Below are 15,032 nucleotides of genomic sequence, written 5' to 3'. Positions count from 1 at the left end.
GGCTCCTCCTCCGGCTCCTCCGGTGGTGGCGGTGGTGGTGTTGGCGGTGGTGGTGTTGGCGGTGGTGGTGTTGGCGGTGGTGGTGTTGGCGGTGGTGGTGTTGGCGGTGGTGGTGGTGGCGGTGGTGGTGTTGGCGGTGGTGGTGTTGGCGGTGGTGGTGGTGGCGGTGGTGGTGGTGGCGGTGGTGGTGTTGATGGCGCCGCGATGCGACGCTAACCTATCCCAGATTAGCTCGGGGGCGTGGAGAGGAGGAGTGAAGAAAGACGCGGGGGGGGGGGTGAAGGGATCGCAGAGGGGGGGGGGGGTGGCAGGAGACGAGCTCGGGGCTGGGGGAGGTGGTGGTGGTGTTGGGGTCCTTGGGTTGAGAGGGGGGAGGTGGTGGTGGTGGGTTGGGGGTCCTTGGGTTGAGAGGGGGAGGGACGCGGGGAGGATGGAGGGGGGTGAATGGCAGGCCCCGTGGTTTGGTCAACAGTCGTACCGATGTGTGTCGATTGGTCGAGTAACGGCGTTGGCGGATTGAATCGTGCGTTGTATGCGGATCTATTCGCTTGGGCAAATAGTGTGGGGATTAATATCGCGTCATGTGAAGCTGATTGGACTGGACAACAAGGTGAAGGCGCGAGACGGCGCAGAATGGGAAAGATGCCAAGGAGGAGATGGGCGCGATCGCTGACTCTCCTATCGTGACCCCAATGGTGATCAATGTCTCCACTTGCTGGGAGTGGAGTGAGAGGGCGCAGGATGAATCGATACACGCCTAAGACTTAATAATGATGACGATGATGTGTAGAAGGACGTGAGTCCACCAGGGCTTGCCAGGTGTTGTAGGCGCAGAGTGGCAAGGATGTTGTGAGATGACGCCACTGATTGTCACCCTCTCGTACGCGTTGGGCTTTCTCTGGGTATCTCCAGTTTTCTACCACGCCAAGTGAAACTCTTAATTAGCGTCATCACCCCCAGCGGAGCGCGGGACCCTCTTCGGAGAAGTCTTGACACCGTTCCAAGGTAAATAAAGGGGACATCATTAAATAATTACCAGCATCATCGTCGCGTAAGTGACTTGGAGTCTGTAATTGAATCGGCCCATCAATCAAAATGAAGAGTCGAGGCACTGCCGCCCCGAGTGGATGAATGGGGCGCGTGAATGAAACCGCTCTTGGGCGACGGCCTCATGGGCGGAGGCGTCGGGCGAGCAGCTGCTGGGCCACTGCGCCCGCCCGCCCGCCCACGCGCAGGGGAGGAGAGGGAGGAGATGGAGGAGAGGAGGGCAGCTCTCGACGGGGAGGCGCGGGCATGGGGGGGGGGTACGGGGGTGGTGGCACACGATGGAGGCTGCGGACTACCACCACTATCACCATCACTACCACCACCATCGTCGTCATGTTTAAATTATCGAGATGAGGAGTCGCCAACGTGGGGATCGTTAAGGGCTGCTGCTGCTGCTTTGTGACGTCGTTCATCAAGGTCCCCACCGGCTCGTATTCACCATAATGCATTGCGGCTCTTCAAATATCGAGGGGGTTTTTTTACCGAATTCGAAAAAATGGTTCTCATTGTCATTTTGGTCGCCAACCCCCTGGGCTGAGTGTTAACGAGTTGCTTTCGGGCCGCTGTTTGTGGTGAGTTTGTCCTTCCACCGCACCTCCGATTCGCACGGTTGGCTACGTACGGTGCGAGAGAAGTTCCACATGCACGTGCATACAAACCTTGAACACTTGTTGCGGGCTTTCAGATCGTTTACGTTTGTGATGCACAACCCATCCCTGGCACACAGCGTGCGTGGAGATGGAAGACCGTGACAGTTTTTATATTTTATTGTCATTCCCCGGCTCGCAAGCAGAAGGCAGTACAGCAAACATGTGGACTCCACCTGCTCCGTCCGTGTGGGATCGAGCGTTTCTCCCCTCGCACGCGTGGGTTTCCAAAATCATAATATTTCTGTATACTGCAGGAGCAATCCGATGCGCTATAAAGCGCTTGTCCACACGTCCAGTCGGGGCGGGTAAGAACGTTTTATCATTTCGTCCTTTTGTCCGGATGCTCCGGTTTCCTTCCACATATAAGTAACTCGTCCTTGTCCGATAACACAATGTTTTATTTGTATTATTTTATTATTTTCCCTTCTGCGTGACTTTACCGAAAGAACCAAGAATATGAATCCCTGCAGTCACGCAAGCTATGAGCTATAAAGCTCTTTGTCACACGTGCCCAGTAGGGGCACGCGGAGGCCTTCACCCAGCAGTGGATAGACCATGACTGATGGTGATGAAGATTTAAGTATAAAAGCCACGTTGTGATAACTCACGACGAACCCGCCTCTTTAAATCGTTCGAAATGTGAGCCCAAAATTGTAGACCTGCCAACCTATCACAAAGAGAACACCACAAACACGCGAGGCTTAGTGTCTCGAACTTGTGGAACGCTGCTCGACCGGGGCTCTGGCTGGGGATTATCAGCATAAGGCACTACCACTAAGACACAATGGTACCGCCTGTCCGTAGGAAAGTGCCCCGTGCCTCCCGTCCACAGCTGTCGCGGCAGCTGGGACTGCCTTGACGCCGGCGCGCTAAGTGTCGGACGATTTGAGTCTCGCGGGGATGAAGGCGGTCATTATCGCGTCGTTGCGCGCCGTGACGAGAGGCCGGCACCCTGCACGGGATTGCGAAGACGGACGGAGAGACGGGGGCGGCTCGGAGAGGCGGTCACCCGTCGCGGATGTTGGTGGCGATCGCGCGTGCCGGGAGATCGAAACAGCGCACGCTGCGTTGCGAGTCCGGTGTGTGAACCAGCAAACCACCAACGCAGCTGCAGCGATCGTGCTTTTGTTGTTGTTGTTTTGAGGCACGTGTTAATCATTCATGAACTTGATACGTTTTTACTGAAATCCATTGGGCTCAAAAGCTTAATTCCAGAGTTTAAAGTTCTGGATGTAAGATTAATTCAGTGGCAATGAGCCAATGATATGACACATTGATAATCATATTCACGATCCATCTACAACAGCTAGACTTGAGAGCTCACCTACGCTCAAGAAGGGACCAACAATAGTAATCTTTACCAGGAACATACGAGCAGGGGAGCCCGACACAGAGGCGAGCTTTTGCCAGAGTTATTTACGGAGATATTAGAAAGTAATTTATAGGCCAGCAGTACAGACTGGGCCATATCATCATCATGAGCATGCTCTATCCACTGCTGGCCATATCTTTTTCCCGATTGCTGGATCAGCACGCGACTTGTGGTGGCCGGACAAGAGGACACGAAGCCACGAAGTTATTGACAGCGACGTCGGATCGGAAATACAAAAGCGTCAAACGTAACTTCAGAGAAATATTTACATTCTCAAGTATGCTCATGACGCAGTCAGTAATAAAACAAAAAGTCACGAAGCGCATTTTATCACTAAATATTTTCCAAAAACTCTCCATAGATAAAGAAAAATCACAAATATAGATAACATTCAAATGATAATGATGAGACAATCTCTCTGACGGACACAAACTACACTCGCATTATAGATACAATGAAGAGCAATTGAAGTAATGCCATTTCAAATCCGAGGTCCATTTGTGTTTTACGCGTTGAATGAGCCAGCAAGGGGATATGCACACGCATGGCACACGCGTGCCACACGCGGGAAACGCATGGCACACGTGAGACACGCATGGCACACGTGAGACACGCATGGCACACGTGAGACACGCGTGCCACACACGTGATGGGGTCACAGCGACCGTCTCGTGTTGACAGCGCGGCTACCACCATCACCAGCAGCAGCAGCAGCAGCACCGCGAGCGGCGTGTTTATTTTGACAGGAATGCTTCCAGTCGCGACAGCTCCTCCTGCCTCCGCCAGATTTATTTAAGAGAAATGTTTGGCCGGGACAAACAGAACCGCGTCCCGGGTCTCGTTTGCGAGTGTGGCTGGGGTCACGGAGCGATGTCCCCTCCCCCGCTCCCCCCTTGCAAAGCTGCCTTCTCCAAAGTTTGCAACCACAAACCATGGCAATGAGGGTGCCCCCGTGCAATGCGGGTCGTGGCGAGAGTTGTTTGGAACAATACTTCATCATTTATTAACGACACAAATACTTCTAGATTTGAAGCTGTCGTGACTGCAAGGATTCATACTCTTAGGTTTTTTCGGTAAAGTCACCATGTAGGTAGAAATCCAACAAAATAAATGAAAACTTAATTAAACCGGTTAAGTGTGTCAGACACACTCGCCTGAAGAAGGAGGCTTGTGTCAGACACACTTAAGCGGTTGTGCTTTCGCTACGTTGTCCCCACCTGAAGAATGACGCTTGTGTTGCGCCCGAAACGTCGTGATTGAATTGAGTTATTTTCATTTATTTTATTTTTTATCTACGTGACTTTACCGAAAAGACAAAAATACTCGTTGATTTTATTTCACCAGGTAAGGCTCACTGAGCTATATATATGTTTTTCAAAAGCCACCTGGCAATCACAAATTATAGCTCAACGAAGTGGCTTATCGGGTGGAAATGTATGACAGCCAAATAGTCTAAACGCACGTTGATTCTAAACGTGGAGGGGAAAACCCGGAGAAAAATCCACGCGACCACGGGGAGCGAGACACGCGAACTCCAAATGTACAGGCGTCAGGGTTGGGATCAAACCCACGACCCCCTGTATACCAGGCGAGGTAGTTAACACCTCGCCAGGGAGTTAGAATCTTGGTCAGTGCGGGTTAGCGACGGCGGGAGGTGAGCGAGGCAGGGCCGCATCTGCTCTCCAGGTGCCACTGAAGTCAGCCGTGGACGGGAATCAAACTCGGGTCCACCCTGTGCGCAGTCTACAAACAGTACATACGAACTTACATTCATGCTGCAAATAATTACAACGAGTGAGAAAAGCAAACAAAGAACGCGACAGTCGACGAGAGTTGTAAATCTTTAGTCGATTGTGCGGTGCAAGCCATTCCGCGGATGTGAATGAGGGACGCGGTGTAATCCGCGGGTGAATATTCCGATGTTGAAGAGGCGTGCGAGGGGAACTCGTGGCCTGGAGCCACGGAGGCATCTCGGAGGGCGCTGAGTGATGAGGCCTCCAGCCGCATTGTGCGGTGATAACCGCCTCCTGATGAGAGCGATGGGGCCGACAACGAGGCCACTCGTCTGGTCGCCCACCTAAATGGACGCTAACGAGGGAAATCCTGGCCTCTGGCGATGGGAGTGGTGTGGGGGGGGGGAGATTCAACCCACTCTCCCCCCACTCTCCCCCCCCCCCCCCCACACTCTCCCCCCACTCCACTCAATGGTGGAGCCGCAGCTCCACCAGCGCCAGAGGCATCTCGACCGCCATCCCTCCCCCATCCACAGCCTCCACGTCTGATCCCTTCCCCCCCCTCTCTCTTCTCGCTCCCCCCCCCCCCTCCTCAGCGGCTGGCCGCTATGCACGGACATTGCCCGTGTCCAGCACCACCAACGACAGTGATTGTTATTCTGTGGGTCTTTCGGTAAAGTCGCGTAGATAGGTTTAAAGAAAATAACAAAAAAACTACGACGTTTCGAAACGTCGTTGTTTTTTGTTATGTTTTTGTTATTTTCTTTGAACATATCTACGCGACTTTACCGAAAGACCGAAATAATATGAATTCCTGCAGTCACGAAAACTTTAAGTCAAGACAGTATAATTGTGTTTCGCAGTATGAGCTGATGCAGTGGATCATCGACAGAGGCCGGCGCGACCATTCGCGTCCTGACGTCACTGTCGGCGTGAGGCCCTCCAACCGGAGAGATCTCTCTATCGAGAGAGGAGGGGGGGGATATTCGATCTACTCTCCCACGTTGTGGATAGTACGTCCATACACAATATTAATTCTCTCATCGTTTGGAATGTTGAAATTTTACCTTTTGGTGAGACGGTGGCTCTGTGAGTGTGCCAGATGTGTGCCGCAGAAGACGCCACGTGCGTGAACGAACAGAACACACCAGAATATTGAACACACAAGAGTATTGAACACACCAGAATATTGAACACACCAGAGTATTGAACACACGGACTCGGCCACGTGTTGGTGGAAGCAGTCGCGTAGCGAGCGTGCGTCAAGCAGGGGGTGCCTTGCCACCCCCACCTCCTGGTGGCCAAAGCTACGAGTTGGGGCCCTCTTGGTAACAACAACAACAACAGTGTAAGAGAACACAAAGGTACGTGATGATGTGCTTATGCAAGAGGAGCTGCGATACGTAGCCTGGGTGCGACCGCGCGAGACAAATCAAATATCGGGGCGAGACCTGACCAATTTCCGCACCCGCTGAGCTGACAATGTCCTCACCACGCCACTGTTTGGATGAGATGGGCGTACCCACACTTTACCCCACCGCCGAAACCGTGGGGGTGTGAACCCATCCCGTCCCGCGCGTGGAGATGGAATGGAACCGACGGAGCTGCGCTATTGCAAGTCTGGTGGAGTGGATCGCCGTCCCCGCCACCGCAGCTGCCGTGCCAATACGGAGGCACAAGTGAGGAAGAACCATCCGAATCAGAAGTTCACTTCCCATCGAGTGAAGCCCGTAGAACTAAGGATCTCATTTTCAAGGGTGACTCGGCATTTCACGGTTACATTTAAAAAAAATGAACACTGACTTATAGCTGAAAATGTGTACACAATTACAGGATTTATAACAGGCCAAATGCACATTTTTTTAGCAGAGGCCATTATTGAAAGCAGAGAGAGAGAGAATGATGAACTCGGCTCTGCGACTCTGCGACTCTGCGACTGTCTCCCATCATGAAGTGGCGATTTGGATGTCAACCGCCGAGTAGCCGGTAGCATTATAGACCCCGCTTGTCCCGCCGTACAAACAAACAAAAACATCCTATAACCTCCTCCCCTCTTCTTTAAACTATCTACATGTGCATCTAACATCCCACACACACCCTCCAAATGTGTACAGCGTCCTGAAATGCAGTCGCAGTTGGAACCCGTGAGCTACAGGATCCTGATAATTGGTTTTTAACCCTTCTATCTGGCAACAAACCTGACAACTTTTTTACAAGGAGTCATGTTTACATAGACCACAATACCTGCAGTCATAATGCATATTTTTTACTGGCAAATGAGGTTCCAATGGTGTCTATAGGATCCTGTTTGTAGAGTTTGTGATTCCTGTAGGACTGTGTTTGAGCGTTCATGACAACCTCTCTGGATGGCCCCTCTGTTTTTGGTCACCTGGGCCAAGGTAGAAAATCGTTCCCAACCAACCCCCGCGTTTGTCTCGCTCGCTCGCTCTCTCCGCATTCCAACTCGACAGCCGCCCTCCGTCCCCTCCCCCACTCGCACAGCAGCCACCGCTCAGCACCCGCGGTGCCCACCACGTGGCCCAGCGGTCTCAGGTGAGCGCGGCCGCGCGCCCACTCATCACCCCGTTCCGGCACCGTCCGCGCGCCGTCTGCTTCGCTCACAGCGGACGTTCAAAGGTCGCCCGGTATCATCGGCGGGCACCAAATTGCAATCGAATTGCAGCGCTGCTCATGTCAACCTCCCCATGAATGGAAGTGGCCGAACAGCCCCCTTTGCAGAACTTTCCCGACGTACTTCTTGAGTCGGCGAGGCTCCTCAAGACACACGTGTGTACACGCGCGAACAATCCCCCTTCGCGATAACGACAAAGATCTCGCCGTTAGCGAGCATCTATGAAGGCCGGTGGGCCAACACCCAGTGGCGATGTTTACACATCGCACCAGGTAATCTGTTGAGGTTGAGTCGAACTAGGGGAGGCCCAGAACCGGTTTCAAATAATCGTCACTGGTGTTGGCCGTAAGCGGGAATCGTACTCGGGTAGCCAGGTTCGTAGCGCAGCGCGCTAAGCGCTACACCACCGCTCCCCACTTAGACACACACACACGCACACACTCTCTCCCCACTTAGACACACACACCCTCTCATGTTCCACCTACACGGACCCGCAAACAGTCGGCAACTTCGGGTCTCCAGAAATCACCAACAGATGGTGTCAGAGCTTGGGCCAGGAAGAGATGAAATCTGGAGCTGGTTCGTGCCATCTGATAACAACGGGCACACTCTTCAAGCCCCTTCAAGCCGCTGCGATCGATCTCTTATCTCCGCTCACTGATCGGGATCAAGGAATGTCATCACCTCTCGCGAGGCAGCTGCCTCTTCAGCTATTGCAAACTTGCGTGCCCAAATGCATCCCATGTGTAGGCTGGTCACCAATTGTTCAAAGGTGAAACTGGTCAAGTTATTGTGTTAAATCGGACACCCATCTATATATACACACACGGGCTCAAGTCTCCCCGTACATCACGTGACTTACGTGTGGACAAGCCCACTCTGACCCCCCCCCCCCCCACGACTCTGAAAAGAGACGCCGCTCATCCGTAGAGCTCCCTTCTACTCCCTCCTCTCTCTCCCCGGTGTCGCCCTCTCATCACCCGCGACTTCTCAGCCCCGTCCATGCTTCTCTCCTTTCCCAGCCCGGCGAACGGCACGCGAGGGGGTGGTGTGGCCGCGAATACCACGCACAGCCGCCTTTGTCTCCCCAATGTCGATGTTTCCCATTCCCCTGCGTCTGGCCTCCCTGTCGGCCCGTTGCATAACCGACTCGCCTCCCCTTCCCGTGACGCGCCACTGGTGAAGAGTTGCCCAGCGTCCTCCACCACGGTGCGCGGCAGTTTGCTAAGCAGGCTCGAACCTGCTTAGCTCGCACGGGCCGAGCGAGATCGGGCGCGTTCACGGTGAGTTGGGTTCGAGTCCGAGGCACGGCTAACAGCAGTGACGATGAGCATCTGAATCTGCCCAAGGTTACCTCTAGGCAGTCTCGGCCTTAATCGTGTACCCGGTGAAGATGTCTGTTCGTCTGTTTAGTTTCCTGTCATCGGGGTTTTCCTTATTATTATTCTAGATATTCGTTGGGTCTTTCGGTAAAGCCACGTAGATAGAAAAAAGAATAAAAACATCACGACGTTTCGATCGCAACACATCACCCGATGACGATTGCTTGTGTTGTGTCGCGATCGAAACGTCGTGATGTTTGTATTATTTTTTTCTATCTACGTGGCTTTACCGAAAGCCCCAAAGAATATGAATTCCTGCAGTCACGAAAGCTTTAAGTCAAGATTTATTATTCTAGAGTTGATAAATAGAATTGTGTTGGAAATCAACACTTGCAGGCAACTGTAGACGACAACTCTGTGATTGTTCGCTGGGTGGCTGAGGGCATCGTGTTAGGGCGTCACGGTGGCGAGATGTTGATTGTCTCGCCTGGTGTACAGAAGGTCGTGGGTTTGATCCACGACGAAGCCTGTATATTTGGAGTTTGCATGTTCTCCCCGTGGAGACTTTTCTCCGGGCCCTCCGCTTTTCCCCCCTCCACATTTAGAGTCAACGTGCGTTCAGAGGATTTGACTGCAGAACATTTCCACGCGATGAGTCGTTGCGTTGAGCTGCCATCATTTGTGGCCAGGTCGCTTCTTGAAAAAGAGTTGCATAGCTCCAGCGGGTCTTACCTGGTAAAATAAATATAGTTTAGTGTGTGTGCAGTGTGTATGCGCTGCATATGTGATGCGCGTGCACTGGCTCTATTGGAACAGTGAGCAGTCGCCGCTTGCGCGAGTTCAATGTTTCGTGGCATCTGTGTGGGAAGTAAGCCCTGGACGTCATTTGTTGTGCTCGCTCTTTGGGGACTCTTTGCACATTTAACTTCGATTTTTTTTCGTCTGCGAAGAGCATCAAGTTGTGTGTATGCGTGCGATTGCTGCGTGCAAGGAATCAACGCGCGTGCGCGTGCGAGTGTGTGCATCGTGAGCGTACGAATCCGTTTTTGTCAACGCATCATTTACACCCCAAACACATAATGATACATTATAGAGTAATGCCATTTGTCTCCTAAAGTCACAAATCCTATTTGCAATTCCGTTACTCTGGCTGAAAACTAAATTGTGTGCACTTTACGAAGCTGCTTTAACGGCGGAAACCTTCGATTCCTACTCGAGTCTCAGAGGAGAGGTCCCTGGCTCCGTGTCTCCGAGCTGTGTCTCCGTGTCTCTGGCCCCAGGGTCGGCGCCTGCGGCGTCATCAGCGAGGACGTGGCGCCCTCTGGTGCCCATGCGGTGACTGGCGCTCACGTGACACTCACAGTGACACGTGGTGATGACGATGCTGTGATGATGATGTGATGATGTTGTGGTGATGATGATGTTGTGATGATGTGATGATGATGATGTGATGATGATGTTGTGGTGATGATGATGATGATGATGTTGTGGTGATGTTGTTATGATGTGGTGATGATGATGTTGTGATGATGTTGAGATGATGACGATGTGATGATGATGTTGAGATGATGATGATGATGTTGTGATGATGATGTGATGATGATGTGAATTGTAAATGTTGTGGATTCACTCTTCAACACACCGGTGGGCTAAAGTAGTGAATTATTTGTCTTTTGTCAACGTGACACTTTTTTGCTGATTGGCCGTGTCAGGAGGTGGAGGGTTACGACACATTTATAAATAACGCAATCTAACCCAAAAACTTTATTATGAATGATGTTGTGATGATGATGTGATGATGATGATGTTGTTGTGATGATGATGTTGTGATGATGTTCACAACGAACCATATCGGCACCCGTCAATCAGCCTGGGTCGACACGTATGAGCTCCAGCTGACACCCCCGGGGTTAGGGGCGTACTAATGATTTGTCCATCTTGCGAGTGGTGGGTGGATTTTGACAATATCAACGATTAAAACCAGGAATCTCGTGGGAGATTCCTTTCCAGTATCAAAATATAAGAAGAGGTTTTACCCGTTCTGGCAATTAAACAGTCGTGTTAAAATGTTGAAACACCCGGTTTCACTTTGGTGTTTTAACATCTTAACACAACTGCTTTATTGCCAGAAAGGATACAACCTATTCTTATAACGAGGAGTGTATTGCTTTATTGTTAACATTGTGGTGGATTGCAGTACACCTCCATTAAGTTGGAGGAAGCTCTCTCCACTGCTGGATAACAGAGGTAATTCATACGGATAATAGGACCCACCAATGGTAATCCCTCACATCACAACAGAAAACGTCCAATATCCGAGCATCACCGATCCACCCTGACCAATAAACCGCCCAACCCCAGTGCAGTGCGTGTGCACAGAGCATCCAACGAATTCTGTCGATGTTCGCATATCAGACCTTGCCACATATCCGCCTATTGCCACAGTCCCTGGCTAGTTGGACATTCGACGTCGTGCTGTTATTGGGGATTCCCGCACCGTTGACTCGGCCAGATCTCGGCCCACTGATGTTGTCGCGACTGTGCGAGGTGTGAGCTTCTCTAGTTGATGTTTTATTTTAGTTTATCAGGTACGACCCACTATCACAAATGATAGCTCAACGAAGTGGCTTATCACCACGTGGACATTTATAGCAGCCAAATACTGTGAACGCGTGTCTCTAAATGTGGAGGGACACCCCGGAGGACCCAGAGAAAAATCCACGCGACCATGGGGAGAGACACGCAGACTCCAGATACACAGCAGGCGTCAGGGTTGGGATCGAACCCACGACCTCATGCATACCAGAAGAGGCAGTTAACATCATGTCAATTCTCCCAGCAGTTCTTACGTTAAATAACAGCAATAATTATAATAATTTGCACACAATTTGTTGATCCACTGCTGGATAAAGGCCTCCCAATGCCTTTTTGGTCATGGAGATTGTGTGGCCATACTTCACCACGCTGGTGTCAGCGCAGATTGGCTGGTAGTTGGGCGGGAGGGGGAGTCCCAAGACCGGTTCAGGTATCACCGCTGACGTGAGCTACGGCTGCGAATCCAACTCGGTTCGTAGCGCTTCATTTGAAACTTTTTTCTTCTTTAATTAAAACCCGCCAGCTCACGAGGAACGTGACGACGGAGCTGAGACCGTCCGGTCGCGTCGCGAGAGGGTTAAAGTCGGCCTCGGCATCACAAAGCGCCCGCTAATTACACCGCAGCCGCATCGCCGTGCGTGCGGGTGCGCGTTCTGGCTTTTAGTGGCCGCCTCCCGGAGTAATGAGAGGCAATAAAGAGAGGATTCCCCCATTGAGCGCGGGGCTTACAGCGCCCACTGGCTCGTAGAGAGAAGTGCCCGGCACCACGCGGGGGAGAAGACGCCGCCTCCTACCCCAAGCCTAATCCGCCACGGACAGCGGCAGGCGAGCTGCTGCTGTCTGTAGCTGCTGTTTGTAGGTGATGGCTGTAGGAGCTGCCTGTAGGAGCTGCCTGTAGATGATGCCTGTGGCAGCTGCCTGTAGGAGCTGCCTGTAGGAGCTGTCTGTAGGTGCTGTCTGTAGCAGCTGTCTGTAGATGCTGTCTGAAGGTGCTGTTTGTAGGTGCTGTCTGTAGGTGCTGCCTGTAGTTGATGGCTGTAGCAACTGTCTGTAGGAGCTGTCTGTAAGAGCTGCCTGTAGGTGCTGTCTGTAAAAGCTGCCTTCCCCAAGGCCCGTGTTGCCACCCCACACACATGGTTGGTTACTCAACACGGCTGTATGCGTGCGTATGTTGCGGGGAGCGGTGGCGCAGCGGTTAGTGCGCTGCGCTTGGAACCCCCGCGACCCGAGTTCGATTCCAGCTCACGGCCACGAACACCTGTGACGAATATCTGAACCGGTCTTCCCTACGTTGACTTAGCCTCAAATGAGTACCTGGTACGGTGTGTAAACATCGCCACTGGGGAGACAAAGTCGAGCGGGCGTGGTGCTGGCCACCCACCCCCTCGTGGGCCGTCCCTTTAGGCTGAAGCGGGGATCTCTGTATGTTTGTTGAACTTCTTTCGCATCGTACGTGGCCAACCTTACTCATCGGAGGTGCGAACGGCAGGCCACCTGTCCGGGTTTCCCCAGGATTGTCCACTTCTTTTCTTTAATTAGATGTCCTATCGCATTGAAAGTCACCGGCTTTGTCAGTTATATGATGATGATGGTGATAATACAGCACACTGCTTAAGAGAATGCATTTCACGAAGTACTGCTCCCCCCTGCTGGATTTGTGAGATTATTATTCTCAACATTGTCCCAGTCATTCTACCTCATAGATGGCAACTATATTCCTAAATAAGCCCTGCATGTTGTAGGGCATTTGATGGATTATTTTTTACGAAAACTACATTTTTATTATGTTATGCAATTATTGAAATATATTTGTATTTCATGCATTTAACCTTGCCACCGTGATGATGATAGAGAGAAAGACAAGCAAACTTCAAATATACAATAGGCATCAGGGTCTGGGTCGAACCCACGATCCTTCTGTAGACCAGGCGAGGGAGTTAACATCCCCTAGCCACCGTGATGATGATGAGAGAGAGAGAGACACGCAAACTCCAAATATATAATAGGCATCAGGGTCGGGTTAAAACCCACGACCTCCCGTATACCAGGCGAGGGAGTTAACATCTCCTAGCCACCGTGGCGCCCAGTTGACTCCAGTTTAGAATATTCTCATCCTGCTCCGTTCATCGAACACGTGCTCAACAATACCAGCCAGCCAAATAAAAACAACATTTAAAGAAGACCTCGCCGATATGGCTCTATTCAACAATAAACGAACGTGCTTCACGAGATTGAACTCTGCAAAATGTCGCTTAGCGATGAAAATCCCATAACCCGGACCATTTGTTCACTTAATAAGCGCACAAGGGACGTGCGCGTGCATGCGCGTGCGTGTGTACGCGCGCGTGCACGTGCATGCACACACACGCGTGTGCATGTGTGTGCGTGTGGTGTTTAGGCATGAGCGCACAAAGGGCACGGTTGCTCAGAACCAGATTCTCCGATGGCATCAATAATCGCGGATTTGTCCTCCTTTGATGCCGAGTTGGATGCGCCGCCCGGCCGACCGGCGCGCGTGCGCGCGCGTTCTACCCGGAGACCATCCCGAGGCAGAGCCAGTTTGCGGACCTAATCAGCAAGGGATAATCCCTTCTTGCCGGGTGTACCTTTGAACTGAGACGCACCCACACTTTGATTTTGTAAAAGCACACGAGAATAAATGAGCCGCAGCAAACGTGCAGTGGTAAAACAACCCACCCCACAAAGAGAGATCTTCTCCTCTGCTTATCCGGGCCCGTGCTGGTTTGGTGCGGGGTTGATGTGTGTGTGTGTGGTCATCGAATCCGTTGTAAGTGGCGGTTCGGATAAAAAAAAAAAGACACAAAACAAGGGTAATTGTGGGGGTTGGATGGTTGTAGGTGTGGGTGTGCCACCCTTTAACTACGGCCAACGTGTAATTATTTTCTTCTCGGGACACAAAGGGCGCAGATAAATCCCATTCATATTCTCTTCCCGAAGCCACACGAGCACGCGCTTTCACAACTCGCCTCCCGACTAATTCTCACGCGAGCTTTCACTGCCGATGCGCTCGTGTTGCCCTCTCCCCGGTCACCCGTGCGTCCCATCAACATCGGCACGGGGCTGGCGGCTTGTTTACTGTAATCGCCCGCTTCAAAGTTGTGCTGTTTTGCAAGCACAACAACAATGTATGATGAGAGTAGAATCGTCACGTGGGTTTCATTAACACATCAAAGACGTATTATTCTGAGCGGCTTTTCGAAGTTGCCGTTGTTAAACGAATTATCTGGTGGTGGTGGTGGTGTTGCTGCGTTGGCAGTGGTGCACACATAACACGACTCGTAGCACAGTGATATCCTTCACATATCACAAGTCATAATAAGAAAGGCCTTTTCCAAAAACGTCGCCTATTATATATATTTGTATATTGTTAAGACCACGGTGCAATTGATGAATGTGAGGTTGGTGTTCTTTGCTGTTGTGTTCGAGTAGCCACGTTTTTTGTTGGTCTGGGCTGCTCGGCTCCCAGGACATGGAAGTATTTCCATGGATCCTTGAATCCATCTGTGCGCAGCTTTGAGTGCCTGTGTGCTGTCCTGCCGATTTCTCAACATTAATTGCAAACTCGGGCAAGGCAGCAAAAGCAACAACACGAACTGGCCGAGACCACACCAAGACCACGCGCAGCAGTTCCTCAATAACATCGCACATTACAATTGAACA

Source organism: Lampetra fluviatilis, chromosome 36 (assembly GCF_964198595.1).
Source record: "Lampetra fluviatilis chromosome 36, kcLamFluv1.1, whole genome shotgun sequence".
Taxonomy (NCBI): Eukaryota; Metazoa; Chordata; class Hyperoartia; order Petromyzontiformes; family Petromyzontidae; genus Lampetra; species Lampetra fluviatilis.
Note: the sequence above shows the minus strand (reverse complement) of the source record.